The sequence below is a fragment of the Salvelinus sp. IW2-2015 genome, linkage group LG32 (assembly GCF_002910315.2).
Source record: "Salvelinus sp. IW2-2015 linkage group LG32, ASM291031v2, whole genome shotgun sequence".
NCBI lineage: Eukaryota > Metazoa > Chordata > Actinopteri > Salmoniformes > Salmonidae > Salvelinus > Salvelinus sp. IW2-2015.
The window spans coordinates 33,446,836-33,464,434 of record NC_036871.1 but is presented as its reverse complement, the minus strand read 5'-3'; the positions used below and the strand labels follow the sequence as shown (position 1 = coordinate 33,464,434).

Genomic DNA, 17,599 nt, shown 5'->3' with positions numbered 1-17,599 from the left:
CTGTAGAAACGTGGGTGTTCTCTCTCGAATGCCATTCTGTACTGCTAATTGCAACGTCGAGGGAAACATTCTCAACCGCAGCACGATTCTTTTGGCCAACGGACACCTTTCACAAGATTCTGATGGAGTTCAGCTAATAGTAGGTACTATTTATGCTGATAAACGTTGTTCTGTTGAAAAAGAAAATGTATTAGACGCCATTATTTTCCATGTAGCGTTGCGCTATCGCACCCTGTATTGTACCCAGTATTGCGCAGTAAGGTTCATTTTAAAAATGTAATTCAGCGATTGCATTAAGAACTAATTTCTCTTTCAATTGCTGTCCAACCTGTATTTTTTTAGTCAAGTTTATGAATAGTTTTCGATAAGATGGGTGCTTTCCAAAATGGCGCGGACAGATTGTTTGATTTTTTGCCCATAAACACGTTGTGTAACCACGAATTGTGCGGCTAAATATGCATTTTCGAACAAACTATAGCATTGTGTAATATGATGTTACAGGACTGTCATCTGAAGAATTCTGAGAAGGTTAGTGAAAATTATAGCGTTTGGTGGTTATAAACGTTATTGCTATTTTTGGCATGAATCAATGCTATGTGTGACTGACTTGTAGTAAGCTAAGATAACGCTATATTGTGTTTTCGCTGTAAAACACTTAGAAAATCTGACATATTGGCTATATTCACATGATCTGTGTCTTTCATCTGCTGTACGCTGTGTATTTTTAAGAAATGTTTTATGATGAGTATTAGCTAATACACGATGGTTCTGTAGTTATTCTAGTCATTTTAGTGATAGTTGTAATGGGGGCTGCAATTGTAAACTATGATTTATACCTGAAATATGCACATTTTTCTAACAAAACCTATGCTATACAATAATATGTTATCAGACTGTCATCTGATGAGAATTGTTTCTTGGTTAGTGGCTATTTATATCTTATTTGGTCGAATTTGTGATAGCTACTGATGCAGTAAAAAAAATGGTGGAGTAAAAAAGTGGTGTCTTTGTGCTAACGTGGTTAGCTTAGATTACATATTTGTGTTCCCTGTAAAACATTTAAAAAGCAGAGATGATGGCTTGAATCACAAGATCTGTATCTTTCATTTGGTGTCTTGGACTTGTGATTTCATGAACATTTTATTTTATGATATCCCTGAACTTTAGGCTAGCTATGCTAGTCAGCTTTTGTGATGGGGGGGATCCCGGATCCGGGTTTGTGACTCGTGAAAGGTTCCACCTAACTGAGGAACTCAATTTAACCTTTCGCAATACCCTAGATGCAGTTGCACCCCTAAAAACTAAAAGATTTGTCATAAGAAACTAGCTCCCTGGTATACAGAAAATACCCGAGCTCTGAAGCAAGCTTCCAGAAAATTGGAACGGAAATGGCGCACACCAAACTGGAAGTCTTCCGACTAACTTGGAACAGTACGTGTAGTATCGAAGAGCCCTCACTGCTGCTCGATCATCCTATTTTTCCAACTTAATTGAGGAAAATAAGAACAATCCTAAATTTATTTTTGATACTGTCGCAAAGCTAACTAAAAAGCAGCATTCCCAAGAGAGGATGGCTTTCACTTCAGCAGTAATAAATTCATGAACTTCTTTGAGGAAAATATCATGATCATTAGAAAGCAATTACGTATCTCTCTTTAAATCTGCGTATTCCTCACAAGCTCAGTTGTCCTGAGTCTGCAAACTCTGCCAGGACTAGGATCAAGGGTGACACTCAAGTGTTTTAGTACTATATCTCTTGACACAATGATGAAAATAATCATGGCCTCTAAACCTTCTAGCTGCATACTGGACCCTATTCCAACTAAACTACTGAAGAGCTGCTTCATGTGCTTGGCCCTCCTATGGTGAACATAATAAACGGCTCTCTATCCACCGGATGTGTACCAAACTCACTAAAAGTGGCAGTAATAAAGCCTCTTTGAAAGCCAAACCTTGACCCAGAAAATGTAAAAAACTATCGGCCTATATCGACCTTCCATTCCTTTAAAAAAAAAATGAAAAAGCTGTGCGCAGCAACTCACTGCCTTCCTGAAGAAAACATGTATACGAAATGCTTCAGTCTGGTTTCGACCCCATATAGACTGAGACTGCACTTGTGAAGTGGTAAATGACCTTTTAATAGCGTCAGACAGGCTCTGCATCTGTCCCGTGCTCCTAACCTTTGTGTCTCTTTGATACCATCGATCACCACATTTTTTGGAGAGATTGGAACACCAATTGGTCTACACGGAAAGTTCTGGCCTGGTTTAAATTTTAGTCGGAAAATATTCAGCTTGTCTCTGTGGATGTTTTTCCTCCTGACAAAATCAACTGTAATGTCGTGTTCCCTCAAGTTCCGTTTTAGAGACCAACTATTGTTTTCACTATATATTTTAGCTTTGTGATGTCATTCGGAACATAATGTTAACTTTCACTGCTATGCGGATGCCACACACTTACATTCAATGCAAACTGTAACGTTTGTCATATTCCTCCTCCTCGGAGAGGGAGCATTGGATCGGACCAACACGCAGCGAGTATGTAGACTAATGAATATTATTAAGCAAAGACGAACATACGAAGAACACTTGAGATAGAACACAAAACAACAAAACGAATAGACAACGCTGAACTTGAGATTACATAGACAGAAGAACGCACGAACAGGAAAGAACTAGCAAAGAACGACAAACGAAACAGTCCCGTGGGTGCAACAGACACAGACACAGGAACAATCACCCACAAAACAAACAGTGAGAACAGCCTACCTTAATATGGTTCTCAATCAGAGGAAACGTCAAACACCTGCCCTAATTGAGAACCATATCAGGCAACACATTTAACCCAACATAGAAACACATACATAGACTACCCCCAGCTTACGTCCTGACCAACTAAACAAAGTCAAAAACAACGTAAAACAAAAAAAAGAAACAATTAGCTCAGGAACGTGACAGAAACATGGTGAAGCCCCAAAATTGCCCTCGCTAGAAGCCTGTATTCAGACATAAGGAGTGGATGGTGCAAACTTCTACTTTTAAACTCGGACAAAACAGAGATGCTTGTTCTCAGGTCCAAGAAACAAAGAGATCTTCTGTTGAATCTGACAATTAATCTTGATGGTTGTACAGTCATCTCAAATAAATGTGAAGGACCTCGGCGTTACTCTGGACCCTGATCCATCTTTTGACGAACATATCAAGACTGTTTCAAGGAATAGGCTTTTTTCCATCTACGTAACATTGCAAAAAACTGAAACTTTCTGTACAAAATGATGCAGAAAATTTATTCCATGCTTTTGTTACTTCTATGTTAGACTACTGCAATGCTCTACTTTCCGGCTACCGGATAAAAGCACTAAATAAACTTCAGTTAGTGCTAAATACGGCTGCTAGAATCCTGACTAGAACCCAACATTTTTATCATATTACTCCATGCTAGCCTCCCTACACTGGCTTCCTGTTAAGGCAAGGGCTGATTTCAAGGTTTTTACTGCTATAACAAGCATTACATGGGCTTGCTCCTACCTTATTTCGATTTAGGTCCTGCCGTACATACCTACACGTCACAACAGAGCAGGCCTCCTAATTGTCTAGAATTTCTAAGCAAAACAGGTGGAGGCAGGGTTTCTCTTATAGATCTCCATTTGAATGGAATGGTCTGCCTACTCATGTGAGGACGCAGACTCGGTCTCAACCTTTAAGTCTTTACTGAAGACTCATCTCATCTCTCTCAGTGGGTTATGATTGAGTGTAGTCTGGCCCCAGGAGTGTGAAGGTGAACGGAAAGGCTCTGAGCAACGAACCGCCCTTGCTGTCTCTGCCTGCGGTTCCCTCTCTCCACTGGGATTCTGTCTGCCTCTAACTATTACAGGGCTGAGTCACTGGCTTACTGGTGGCTCTATTCCATGCTGTCCCTAGAGGGGTCGTCACTTACAGTGCGGCATTGAGTCACTGAGTGAGTCTTTCCTGCTGGGTTGGCGACCCCTTGGTCTGCTGCCGTGAGAGGAGAATTCTTTGTGATTGCTATTACTCGGCCTTGTCTCAGGATGGTAAGTTGGTGGGTTGAAGATATCCTTAGTTGGTGTGGGGCTGTGCTTTGGAAAGTGGGTGGGGTTATAGTCCTGCTGTTTGGCCCTGTGCTGGGGGTATCATCGGATGGCCACAATGTCTCCTGACCCTGTCTCAGCTCAGTTATTTAATGCTGCAGTAGTTTATGTGTCGGGGGGCTAGGGTCAGTCTGTTATATCTCAGTACTTTTCCGGTGTCTATGTGAATTTAAGTATGCTCTCTTAATTCTCTCTCTCTCTCGGAGGAGGACCTGGCGATGATGACTCCTTGCTGTCCCCAGTCCACTGGCTGTGCGCTGTCCAGTTTCAAACTGTTCTGCCTGCGGCTATGGAACCTGACCTGTTATCGGACGTGCTACCTGTCCCAGACCTGTTTTTTTCAACTCTCTAGAGACAGCAGGAGCGGTAGAGATACTCTTAATGATTTGGCTATGAAAAGCAACTGACATTAAACTCCTGAGGTTGACTCTGTTTGCACCCTCGACAATACTGTGATTGATTTTATATTTTATGAAACATTTATAACATCTTGCCATGTTCTTGTTATAATTCTCCCACCGCACAAGCGCAGAAGAGGATGTGCCACCGCCTTGATTAAGCGCCCCCTGGTTCTCTAGGTTTCTTCGGGTTTTGCGCTTTCTATGGAGTTTTTCCAGCCACGTGCTCTTTCTACACCGCAATGCTTGCTTTTGGGGGTTTTCAGCTGGGTTTCTATTACAGCCATTTAAATATAGCTGATGTAAAAAGGGCTATATAAATAAATTTGATTTGATTTATTGTTGCTCCTTAATTATTTGTTGTTTTAAAAATATATATATATATATTTTTTCTTCACTTCAGTTCATTTTAGTAAATACTTTCTTAACACTTCTTAAAGCTGCATTGTTGGTTAAGGGCTTGTAAGTAAGCATTTCACTGTAAGGTCTACAGCTGTTGTATTCGGCGCATCTGACAAATAACATTTGATTTGATTGATTTGATTTGTCCTAAAAGAGACGGTGTTTCCTAAAGGCCTGATTGTGTTCACAAAAACACAGCCCCTGTATCAACTTCCCCTTGCCTCCACACACACACACACACACACACACACACACACACACACAACCTCTCCCTTGAGGCTGCTTTATACTGAGAGTGGCTCTCAGGACTAAGGTGTCATGCGTGTGGGCACACACACACACACACCCGCACACACACACAAGTCACTATTCTCCCTCCATCCCCTTCTCCTTCTTCCTAAGTCACTGTTCTCCCTCCATCCCCCTCTCCTTCTTCCTAAAGTACTATTCTCCCTCCATCCCCCTCTCCTTCTTCCTAAATTACTATTCTCCCTCCATCCCCCTCTCCTTCTTCCTAAATTACTATTCTCCCTCCATCCCCTTCTCCTTCTTCCTACGTCACTGTTCTCCCTCCATCCCCCTCTCCTTCTTCCTAAATTACTATTCTCCCTCCATCCCCTTCTCCTTCTTCCTAAGTCACTATTCTCCCTCCATCCCCCTCTCCTTCTTCTACCTGTTAGTGAGCTGTGTTCTGTTCCCTTCACTACCTCATTCTCTACCTCTGTTATTTCAGGAGGGGACAATACAGCAAAGCTAAGCAGGACTTAGAGGAGGAGAAACATTTAAACCCAGGTAAGACCACACACACAAACAAACATGGCCGAGCACATACTCATGTGGGCATCCCTCTATCCCTTCCAATTTATTTTCTCAAACCATCTCCATTCCCCCCCTCCTTCCCTCCCCCTCTCCATCTGAAGGTGTGAGGATATACGTGGACCCCTTCACCTATGAGGACCCGGACCAGGCTGTCCATGAGTTTGCCAAAGAGATTGACGCCTCCAACATACACATAGAGAAAGTAATTGGCATCGGTAAGGGAGCCTGACACACACACTGATAATAAGTCATCAAGGTGTGTGTGTGTGTGTGTGTGTGTGTGTGTGTGTGTGTGTGTGTGTGTGTGTGATGTGTGTGTGTTGTGTGTGTGTGTGTGTTGTGTGTGTGTGTTGTGTGTGTGTGGTGTGTTGTGGTGTTGGAGTGTGAGTTTGGGGAGGTGTGTAGTTTTTATACTGTGTGTATCTGTGTGTGTTGTTGATGGAGTTTGGGGAGGTGTCGTAGTTATTGATATTGTGTTTCATGTTGTGTGTTTAGGTGAGTTTTGGGAGTGGGTAGGTTTATTTATACTGTGTGGTATCTGTGTGTGTTGTAGGTGAGTTTGGGGAGGTGTGTAGTTATTTTACTGTGTGTATCTTGTGTGTTGTAGGTGAGTTTGGGGAGGTGTGTAGTTATTTAACTGTGTGTATCTATGTGTGTTGTAGGTGAGTTTGGGGAGGTGTGTAGTTATTTATACTGTGTGTATCTTGTGTGTTTGTAGGTGAGTTTGGGGAGGTGTGTGTTATTATACTGTGTGTATCTAGTGTGCGTTGTAGGTGAGTTTGGGGAGGTGTGTAGTTATTTTTGTGTGTATCTATTGGTTTGTAGGTTGATTTTGGGGAGTGTGTAGTTATTTATACTGTGTGTATCCTGTGTGTCTGTAGGTGAGATTTGGGGAGGTGTGTAGTTATTTTATACTGTGTGTATCTGTGTGTTGTAGGTGAGTTTGGGGAGGTGTGTAGTTATTTATACTGTGTTTATCTATGTGCGTTGTAGGTGAGTTTGGGGAGGTGTGTAGTTATTATAACTGTGTTATCTATTGGTTGTAGGTGAGTTTGGGGAGGTGTGTAGTTTTTATACTGTGTTATCTATGTGTGTTGTAGGTGAGTTTGGGGAGGTGTGTAGTTATTTAACTGTGTGTATCTATGTGGTTGTAGGTGAAGTTGGGGAGGTGTGTAGTTATTTATACTGTGTGTATCTATGTTGTGGTTGTGGTGAGTTTGGGGAGGTGTGTATTATTTATATTGTGTGTATCTTGTGTCGTTGTAGGTGAGTTTGGGGGAGGTGTGTATTATTTACTGTGTGTATCTATGTGTTGTGTAGGTGAGTTTGGGGAGGTGTGTAGTTATTATATCTGTGTTGTATCTATATGTGTTGTAGGGAGTTTGGGGAGGTGTGTAGTTATTTATACTTGTGTGTGTGTTGTAGGTGAGTTTGGGGAGGTGTGTAGTTATTTATACGTGTGTATCTGTGTGTGTTGTTAGGTGAGTTTTGGGGAGGTGTGTAGTTATTTATATGTGTGTATCTATGTGTTTAGGTGAGTTTGGGGGAGGTGTGTAGTTATTTATACTGTGTGTATCTATGATGTGTTGTAAGGTGAGTTGTTGGGGAGGTGTGTAGTTATTTATACTGTGGTGTATCTGTGTGTGTTGTAGGTGAGTTTGGGGAGCGTGTGTAGTTATTTAATACTGTGTGTGTATCTTGTGGGGTTGTCTAGGTGAGTTTGGGGAGGTGTGTGTTATTATACTGTGTGTCTCTATAATCGTTTGTAGGTGAAGTTTGGGAGGTGGTGTAGTTAATTTATACTGTGTTGATGTATCTGTGTGTTGTAGGTGAGTATTTGGGGAGGGTGTGGTAGTTAATTTATACTGTGGTGTTATCTGTGTGTGTTTGTAGGTGAGTTTGGGGAGGTGGTGTAGTGTATTTATACTGTGTGGTAATCTGTGTGCTGTTTTGTAGTTGAGTTTGGGGGAGTGGTTGTAGTTATTTATACTCGTGTGTATTGATGTGTGTTTGTAGTGAAGTTGGGGAGGTTGTGTAGTTTTTTATACTGGTGTGTTCTGTGTGGTGTTGTAAGGTGAGTTTTGGGGAGGTGTGTAGTTTATTTATAACTGTTGTATTGTGTGGTGTTTGTAAGGTGAGTTGGGGAGTGTTAAGTTTTTTTATACTGTGTGTATCTGTGTGTGTTGTAGGTGAGTTTGGGGTAGGTGTGTAGTTATATTCTATACTGTGTGTATTCTTGTGTGTTTGTAGGTGAGTTGGGGAGGTTTGTGTGTTATTTATACGTGTGTATCTTGTGTGTTTGTAGGTGGAGTTGGGGAGGGCTGTGTAGTTATTTTATAACTGTGTGTATCTATGTGTGTTGTAGGTGAGTTTGGGGAGGTGTGTAGGTTATTTTATACTGTGTGTACTGGTTGTGCGTTGTAGGTGAGTTTGGGGAGGGTTGTGGTAGTTAATTGATTTGTGTTTTATCCTGTGTGCGTTGTAGGTGAAGTTGTTTGGGGAGGTGTGTAGTTATTTATGACTGCTCGTGGTAGATTGTGTGCGTTGTAAGGTGAGTTTGGGGAGGTGTGTAGTTATTTGATATTGTGTTTATCTGTGTGCGTTGTAGGTGAGGTTTGGGGAGGTTGTAGTTATTTATTACTGTGTTATTATGTGTGTTGTAGGTGAGTTTGGGGAGGTGTGTGTTATTTGTTTGTGTTTTTATTCTGTGTGTGTTGTAGGTGAGTTTGGGGAGGTGTGTGTTATTCATGACTGCTGGTGTATCCTTGTGTGTTGTCAGGTGAGTTTGGGGAGGTGTGTAGTTATTATCACTGTGTGTATCCTATGTGGGTGTTGTAAGGTGAGTTTTGGGGAGGTGTGTAGTTATTTATCTGTGTGTAAATCTATGTGTGTTGGTACGGTGAGTTTTTGGGGGAGGGTGTGGTTAGTTATTTATACTGTGTGTATCTATGATGTGTGTTTGTGGTGGAGTTTGGGAGAGGTGTGTAGTTATTTTATACTGTGTGTATCTTATGTGCGTTTTGTAGTGAGTTTTGGGTGAGGTGTGTAGTTATTGATATTGTGTTTATCTGTGTGTTTGTGTAGGTGGTTTGGGAAGGTGTGTAGTTTATTCATACTGTGTTGTATTTATGTGTGTTGAAGGTGAGTTTGGGGGAGTGTGTAGTTATTATCGTGTAGTATTTCTATGTGTGTTGTAGGTTGAGTTTGGGGAGGTGTGTAGTTTATTTAATACCTGTGGGTATCTATGTGGTGGTTGTGGTGAGTTTTTTGGGGGAGGTGTGTAGTTATTTTATACTGTGTTGTATCTATGTGTGTTGTAGGTGAGTTTGGGGAGGTGTGTAGTTATTTATACTGTGTGTATCTATGTGCGTTGTAGTGAGTTTGGGAGGTGTTGTAGTTATTTATACTGTGTGTATCTTATGTGTGTTGTAGGTGAGTTTGGGGAGGTGTGTAGTTATTTATACTGTGTGTATCTTATGTGCGTTTGTAGGTGAGTTTGGTTGGGGAGGTGTGTAGTTATTTATACTGTGTGTATCTATATGTGTTGTAGGTGAGTTTGGGAGGTGTGTAGTTATTTTATACTGTGTGTATCTGTGTCGTTGTAGGTGAGTTTGGGGAGGTGTTAGTTATTTATACTGTGTGTATCTGTGTGTGTTGTAGGTGGAGTTTGGGAGGTGTGTAGTTATTATACTGTGTGTATCTATGTGCGTTGTAGGTGAGTTTGGGAGGTGTGTAGTTATTTATACTGTGTGTATCTATATGTGTTGTAGGTGAGTTTGGGAGGTGTGTAGTTTTTATACTGTGTGTATCTGTGTGCGTTGTAGGTGAGTTTGGGGAGTGTGTAGTGGCCGTCTGCGGCTCCAGGGAAGAGAGAGATCTACGTGGCCATAAAGAGTCTGAAGGCAGGATATGCTGACAGACAAGGCGGGACTTCCTCTGCGAGGCCAGCATCATGGGACAGTTCGACCACCCAAACATCATCAGACTGGAGGGTGTGGTCACACGATGTGAGTGATTGACAGCTACTTTGACCAATCTAAGCAGAGATTTACAGGTTCTTTCTCTTCATTTAGAAAGTAAAAGCAGGGAACCCAAAACTGATCTTTGTGGAACTCCACCTGGCTTAATCGCTGCTTGGTTGTCTCCTGTTCAGGTAAACCAGTGATGATCATCACAGAGTACATGAGAATGGATCCCTCAACACCTTCCTCAGGGTAAGAAGGAGAACGAGAAGAGAGTCTGTGTCTTTGTGTTCATACTGTAAACTCTATTCTAATGTCTATATTGTCTTTCTCCATTAGAAACACGACGGTCAGTTCACAGTGATCCAGCTGGTGGGCATGCTGCGTGGCATCGTGTCGGGCAGAAGTACCTGTCTGACATGAGCTACGTTCACCGAGACCTGGCCGCCCGCAACATCCTGGTCAACAGCAACCTGGTGTGTAAGGTGTCTGACTTCGGCCTGTCACGAGTACTGGAGGACGACCCTGAGGCAGCATACACCACACGGGTAAGAACACAGAAACACAGGATAGAACATAGAACAAAGAACCTAAACATGCATATTACTTGTCTGAAGTAATGATTTATTATGCAAGATAAGGTTTCAATGATTGTTAGATCACTCATCTTTTAAATGTGGGTCCTTAGCACCTGTGGATCCTAATTTCTCATTTCTCATTCTCTTCCATGTGTTACAGGAGGTGACTGGGACGTACCACTCTCCAGAGGGGAAGATCCCCATCAGATGGACTGCTCCAGAGGCCATCGCCTACAGGAAGTTCACTCCAGCCTCTGACACATGGAGCTACGGCGTGGTCATGTGGGAGGTGATGTCATATGGAGAGCGGCCATATTGGGACATGAGTAACCAGGATGTAAGCATGTGTAAAAACTCAAAAACAGGACATTCGGCTGAATGTGAGACAGAAACTAAGTTGAGCAGTTAGACAAAGTTAGTTAAACATGCTTTCTTACCCACTTGATCCCTATCTCCCCCTCTCTCTAGGTGATAAAAGCGATAGATGAGGGTTACCGTCTGCCCCCACCTATGGACTGTCCAGTTTGTCTGCACCAACTGATGTTAGACTGCTGGCAGAGAGACAGAATACACAGACCAAGTTTCACGCAGATCCTCAACATTCTGGATAAACTCATCCGCAACCCAACTACCACACTGAAGAGGACAGGAGGAGAGAGGTACACACACACACACACACACACCCAGAGGAAACCATGTCTTTCATTGCAGGCCCTTTCAATGTTTTTTCAGCATAACATGGACTCACTATAACTCATTATTTCTTTATATCTCTGTGCAGGCCTGTTCCCACTCTGTTGGAGCCTGTAGGAGGTCCAGAGTTTGTGTCAGTGTGGTCAGTAGAATACTGGCTCCAGGCTATAGGGATGGACATGTACAGAGACATCGTCACTGCTGCTGGATACACCAGTCCTGACAGCCTGCTAACCCTCACACAGCAGTGAGTCAGTTTCTCTCTCTCTCTCTCTCTGTCTCTCTCTGTCTCTCTCACCCCCTCTCAATTCAAGGGGCTTTATTGGCATGAGAAACATATGTTAACCATGCCAAAGCAAGTGAAGTAGATAATATACAAAAATGAAATGAACAGTAAACATTACACTCACAGAAGTTCCAAAAGAATAAAGACATTACAAATGTCATATTATGTATATATACAGTGTTGTAACAATGTGCAAATGGGTAAAGTACAGAAGGGAAAATAAATAAATATAAACATTGGTTGTATTTACAATGGTGTTTGTTCTTCACTGGTTGCCCTTTTCTTGTGGCAACAGGTCACAAATCATGCTGCTGTGATGGCACACTGTGGTATTTCACCCAGTAGATATGGGAGTTTATCAAAATTGGGTTTGTTTTTTCGAATTCTTTGTGGATCTGTGTAATCTGAGGGAAATATGTGTCTCTAATATGGTCATACATTTGGCAGGAGGTTAGGAAGTGCAGCTCAGTTTCCACCTCATTTTGTGGGCAGTGTGCACATAGCCTGTCTTCTCTTGAGAGCCAGGTCTGCCTACGGCGTCCTCTCTCAATAGTCTCTCTCTGTCTCTCCTATTCTCTCGCTCTTTCTCTTTCTCTCTCTTTCTTTTTGTGTGTCCGTGTGCATGCTCTGTTCAACTCCCAACATGCCTAATTGTGTGTTGTACTATGTTTACAGGGACATGGCCAGTATAGGAATCGTCACACCATCACACCAGGACCAGATCCTTGCCAGTGTGCAGCAGGTATTGCTGTCCCACATGCAACAAATACAGGACCAGATGCAGGACAGTATGGTTCCCGTCTGAGCCAGTGAATGGATATAAAACAGAGACGTTTACGTCAGCCATGCACTTTAGGTTGACATGTTCATAAGGAATAACGTCAACAAACAAACCCTACAACAGAAAATATGAACGGAGGAGAGAAAAGAGGCACTTTTATAAACCATATAACCTTAGGGCATAGTTCAGAGGATTGACCTGAGGCTGAAGAAGCTGTTGAAGAGGTTCCCTGTGTGTTTCAGTGGAACCAACGGAACTTTCCGTCTCTTGTTCTGTTTACTTTTTGTACATATGTGTCTGTAAAAAAAAGAAATTCAACTGCTCTTAATTCTTTTCTTTTTTTGGTGACTTTGTGACACGACAATGTTTGTCACGGTCATCCTGACTTTTAAGTCATGTGCGAAACGTTTCTGTAGTTTGTTTAGAGTTCGGCTGGGCGATATGACCTAAAAATGATTATTAGATTATTATTTTTTCATATTTATGGGAGGTTTTCTCTAAATAAGYGTTGTTGTATATACATAAAGGTAAAATACACTACATTTCACTAATTATTGTATTATTTTATCAAAATAGTTTAACCTTCTTTTTTTGCAATAATCACTGATATGGCTTTCAAGTCTGTCTATGAAAATGCAATTTTTGTTACAAATGTAATAACCAGAAGCATGCATAATGCACATTCACTAATAATGACTAACTTCTTGTAGAAGGCATTTCAGAAGATTGTTTATAATCTCTCAAGCACCAGTCCACGTCCTAGTGAGTAGCCAGGTAATCTTTATATTTCAAATTTTGCCAACTTGGATTTATTTGCTAGCTTACAAGGCAGAACAGTTGAATTGTTATCGCCTCCCATTGTTATGGCAGAGACATGAGCATCTCGTCATTATATACAGATCTCTGGTGTAAATGGGAAGGTGCACACAGCACAGAAGGAGCGAAGGAGACGAGACCAAAAAGACAACATGAGAACAAGCGGATATAAGAATGTTATCAAAAAAATAACTTGATTTTGCAATACAGGCATTTGGAATATCGCGCAAAAAGATTAATTCAAATTAATTTGATATATTGCCCAGCCCTAGTTCAGTGGTGCCAATGTTTTCTGTTCAGATAAACTTTTGTTTTTGATCTCCACTACACAAACAGAATATATGTCTCCAATTTGCCACATATGCATTTCAGGACCACACTACTCATTAATCTCTAATACAATATAAGCACTCCAACTCCCATAACCACTAAGGAGTAGTCCATCCATTGAACTTTGTTGACAAGTACTAATAAGTGCTACATCCATTCATCAACAAGGACTTGTAAGTTTATAGTGAAGCAGAGTTCAATGAATAAAACCAGGAGTTGAATGTCCACCAAGTATGGCCTAAGGCATTTCATATGACTACGATAGTCTATATTTTGTCATTGTGCAAATGTGCTGTTTATCATATTTGAATCGTGACAGAATGTTGGCAAATTTTCAGCTGGTAGAGGAGAGATGTTTTAGCTGTTGTGGAGCGTTGGGCTCTATCTGAAACATTTGAAGGATGTCTGAAAGTCAACAGAAACTTAAAGGACAAGCTGAGAAAGTGTAGTTCTGAAGCATCACGCTGTGTGTGCGTGCGTGCGTCCTTGTCTTTGAGGACCAGTTTTGGATATGCAAAGCCAGGAAGACAGGGAGGAGAGTGTTATGTGATAGAATTTATTGTGCCAAGCTCTCAATGCCTTTTTTATTGAGGATGAACACACTAACAATGGTTTTATCTAGTCAACGATTAGCATATACTGTAGGTATTCTATGTCTTTGTAAATATAATTGTTTGAAAATGAATTCAGGTACATGAAGCATTTCATTCTATTTATAGTCTTCTAATTATCTGGGTTGTAAATTGTAAAATAGGAATATGGAAAATGACTGACTGACATATTGTATTGTAATAAATGTCCAAACTGAGATGGGCTGCTTCTGTCAGAACTTATTTTTGCCACAGATGCGGCAGAGTGTGTGTGACTGGGAAGTGTGTGTATGTTTGTGTGTATGTAACGACGTGAAGAGTGTTCACTAGTGTGTTCTGGCCAGCGGCGGCAAAGCCAGGTGGATTCAAGTGAAGGGTGCTGGGAGGCGTTCTGTTAAAACGTTCAGTGGTGTGGAGAGTGCCATCTGCTAAACACACAATGTGACACACATACACACACACACACATACACACACACCCACACATACACACAAACCCACAACAGGAGAGAACTACACATGGACAGAATAGGACAGGGGACTAACATACATAGCAGTACAGAACATGGTGTACTCAGGGATATGTGTCACTGGAGCAACTGCTTGCACAAAACCAAACCTCAATTTCACATTCAAATCTGGGATATTTGTTCATTTGATTTTGGATGGAATAAAATTCTTGCCAGCTGGAGACAACAGCAAATCACCTTGGATACGCAGACATTCTACACCAGGGTTTTGCATAGGATCTGACTGACACGGACACACACACACATCTGCCCTGTGGGTTAGGGGTGCGGGGCAGAGATATGCTGTGACAGTCTTTTTGAAGAGTTGATCCCGTTAACGGCCTTAGACACTGCTTTCTCACACAAAACACACCCTGTCATATGAATACAGGCGCACCCACTCTACCATTCTAATAGAGTTTGAGGGATACCCAAGCACCAAGCTAGACACCAGTTACTAATCTGCCTGTCTGTCTCTGCAAGAAACCATATTAAGAGAAAGGATTTTCTCTCTCTCTCTCTCTCTCTCTCTCTCTCTCTCTCTCTCTCTCTCTCTCTCTCTCTCTCTCTCTCTCTCTCTCTCTCTCTCTCTCTCTATGCCCCCCTATCTCCCTCTCTCTTTCTCCCTCTCTCTGTAGGGTGTCATTGTGGTCTTTTGGTCACTAGATTAGTGTGGTAATAGAACAGGCTAATCCCGCCTGGTCTTACACGGGGGAGTGGCAGTGGGGTGTCTTTTAATAGCCAGCCAACCATACCCTAATGTATGTGTGACTGGGAGGAGAGAGACAGGGTTTAGATACACACACACACACACACACACACACACACACACAGAGGCATGCACACAAACACACACACACACAGCCAGGGTTTAAATATATTTCCATTTAAATGCATCACCTCATTGACCAATGCAATGCCAGAGGCATTCCCACGGTAAACCTGGTGTGTATGTGCTTTGTGTGTGTATGTGCATGCAAGTGTGTATGTCCGCTGGTACTGGTAGAGAGAGGTGCCAGGCAGTCCTCCAAGTGTAAATTAGCTTATATCCACACCATGAAATTATTTCTTATCCTGGTTCAATCTCCAATACTTCTTAATATATGTATTGAAGATGCGAGGAGATAAGAGAAAAAGATAGGAGAGGAGGAAAGAGAAAATGGGAGGAGGGAAGAGGAGAGGAGAGAAAGGAAGGGAAGAGGACAGGATGGAAGAGAGGACAGGAGGGGAGAGCAGAGAAGAGGAGATGAGGGAAGAGGAGAGGAGGGGAGAAGAGAGGAGAGGAAAGGAAAGGAAAGAAAATGAGACTTTCTGTCATACACTGTAGATAGAATTGAGTCCCCTCCCCCTTCTCTCTCTTTCTCTTTCTCYTTCTCTCTCACCATCCTGGTGTAGCCACCTGTCCAATTTGGCAACCTGTGCTCCCCTCATTACTAAAGCCACTGACTCGAGTCATGTGATCCATGTCCCCTGCTGCCAGTGGACAGGTAACATCTGACAGACATTAAAAGCTGACTAATGAGTCTGAGATAGACATTAGGAGACAATTAATGAGTCTGAAGTAGCATCTTACTACAGCACTTTTTACCCTAAAAAGCTGCTTAGTCCAGTCAGTTTGGTAATAGCTCTATGACTTCTTACTTTTCTGCTGAATAGTTATCTGGAATACTTAAAATAGCAAAAAACTTATAATGGAGTCTCGTCAATGGGATTACGTGGTTAAAATGAAAACCTCAGAGTAGAAATGCTGATATAGGACCAGTTTTGTCTTTTAGATGATAATTCATAAATTGACAAGGGGGACCTGATTCTAGAGCAGCAATCCAGAGATGCAGTGTGAATACGGACCCAGAGTTGAGGAATCCTGGTCTTGAGGTCATAGAGGATCACTGAGGGGAGGGGCTAGTTCTCAGTGTCAGGGGATGGAGGGTGTGGTCAGCAGACCTCCCACGTCTCTGTTATGGCCTACCCAGAATCCCCTTGGCGATACCAGTGTGATTAACACTAATCCTGCTGCTATTTACACAACAGCCTCCACCGTTACAATGTTACCACCAATTCCCAATCACCTTCACACACTACAAGCCCCAGTTCTCCTTCAACCCAGAAAAGCTCTCTTTAAGACGTACACAGCCATGCAAGCACATATTCACATGCACACACAGCCATGCACGCACATATTCACATACACACAGCCATGCACGCACATATTCACATGCACACAGCCATGCACGCACATATTCACATGCACACACAGCCATGCACGCACATATTCACATACACACAGCCATACACGCACATATTCACATACACAGCCATGCCAAGCACATATTCACAATAGCACACCAGCCATGCACGCACATATTCACATACACACAGCCATGCACGCACATATTCACATACACACAGCCATGCACGCACATATTCACATACACACAGCCATGCACGCACATATTCACATGCACACACAGCCATGCACGCACATATTCACATACACACACAGCCATGCACGCACATATTCACATACACACAGCCATGCACGCACATATTCACATACACACAGCCATCACGCACATATTCACATACCACACAGCCATGCACGCACATATTCACATACACACAGCCATGCACGCACATATTCACATACACACAGCCATGCAGCGCACATATTCACATACACACAGCCATGCACGCACATATTCACATACACACAGCCAATGCACGCACATATTCACATACACACACAGCCATGCACGCACATATTCACATACACACAGCATGCACGCACATATTCACATACACAACAGCCATGCACGCACATATTCACATACACACACAGCCATTGCACGCACATTTACATACACGACACAGCCATGCACGCACATATTCACATACACACAGCCATGCACGCACATATCACATACACACACAGCCATGCACGCACATATTCACATACACACAGCCATGCACGCACATATTCACATACACACACAGCCATGCACGCACTTCACATACACACACAGCCATGCACGCACATATTCACATACACACAGCCATGCACGCACATATTCACATACACACACGCTATGCACGCACATATTCACATACACCACACAGCCATGCACGCACATATTCACCATACACACAGCCATGCACGCACATATTCACTTACAACACAGCCATGCACGCACATATTCACATACACACAGCCATGCACGCACATATTCACATACACACACAGCCATGCACGCACAATTCACATACACACATGAGGAGAGAGAGGAGTTGAGAGATGCTGTTGAACTCATATTTGTTTAACTTTGCTGGT

At 42.4% G+C, this 17,599-nt stretch overlaps 1 pseudogene; it reads left to right on the top strand.

Moving 5' to 3' along the window:
- Nucleotides 1-13,983, top strand: part of LOC111957175 (ephrin type-A receptor 4-like) — a 79,239-nt pseudogene extending 65,256 nt beyond the window's left edge.
- The last annotated feature ends 3,616 nt before the right edge of the window (nucleotides 13,984-17,599 follow it).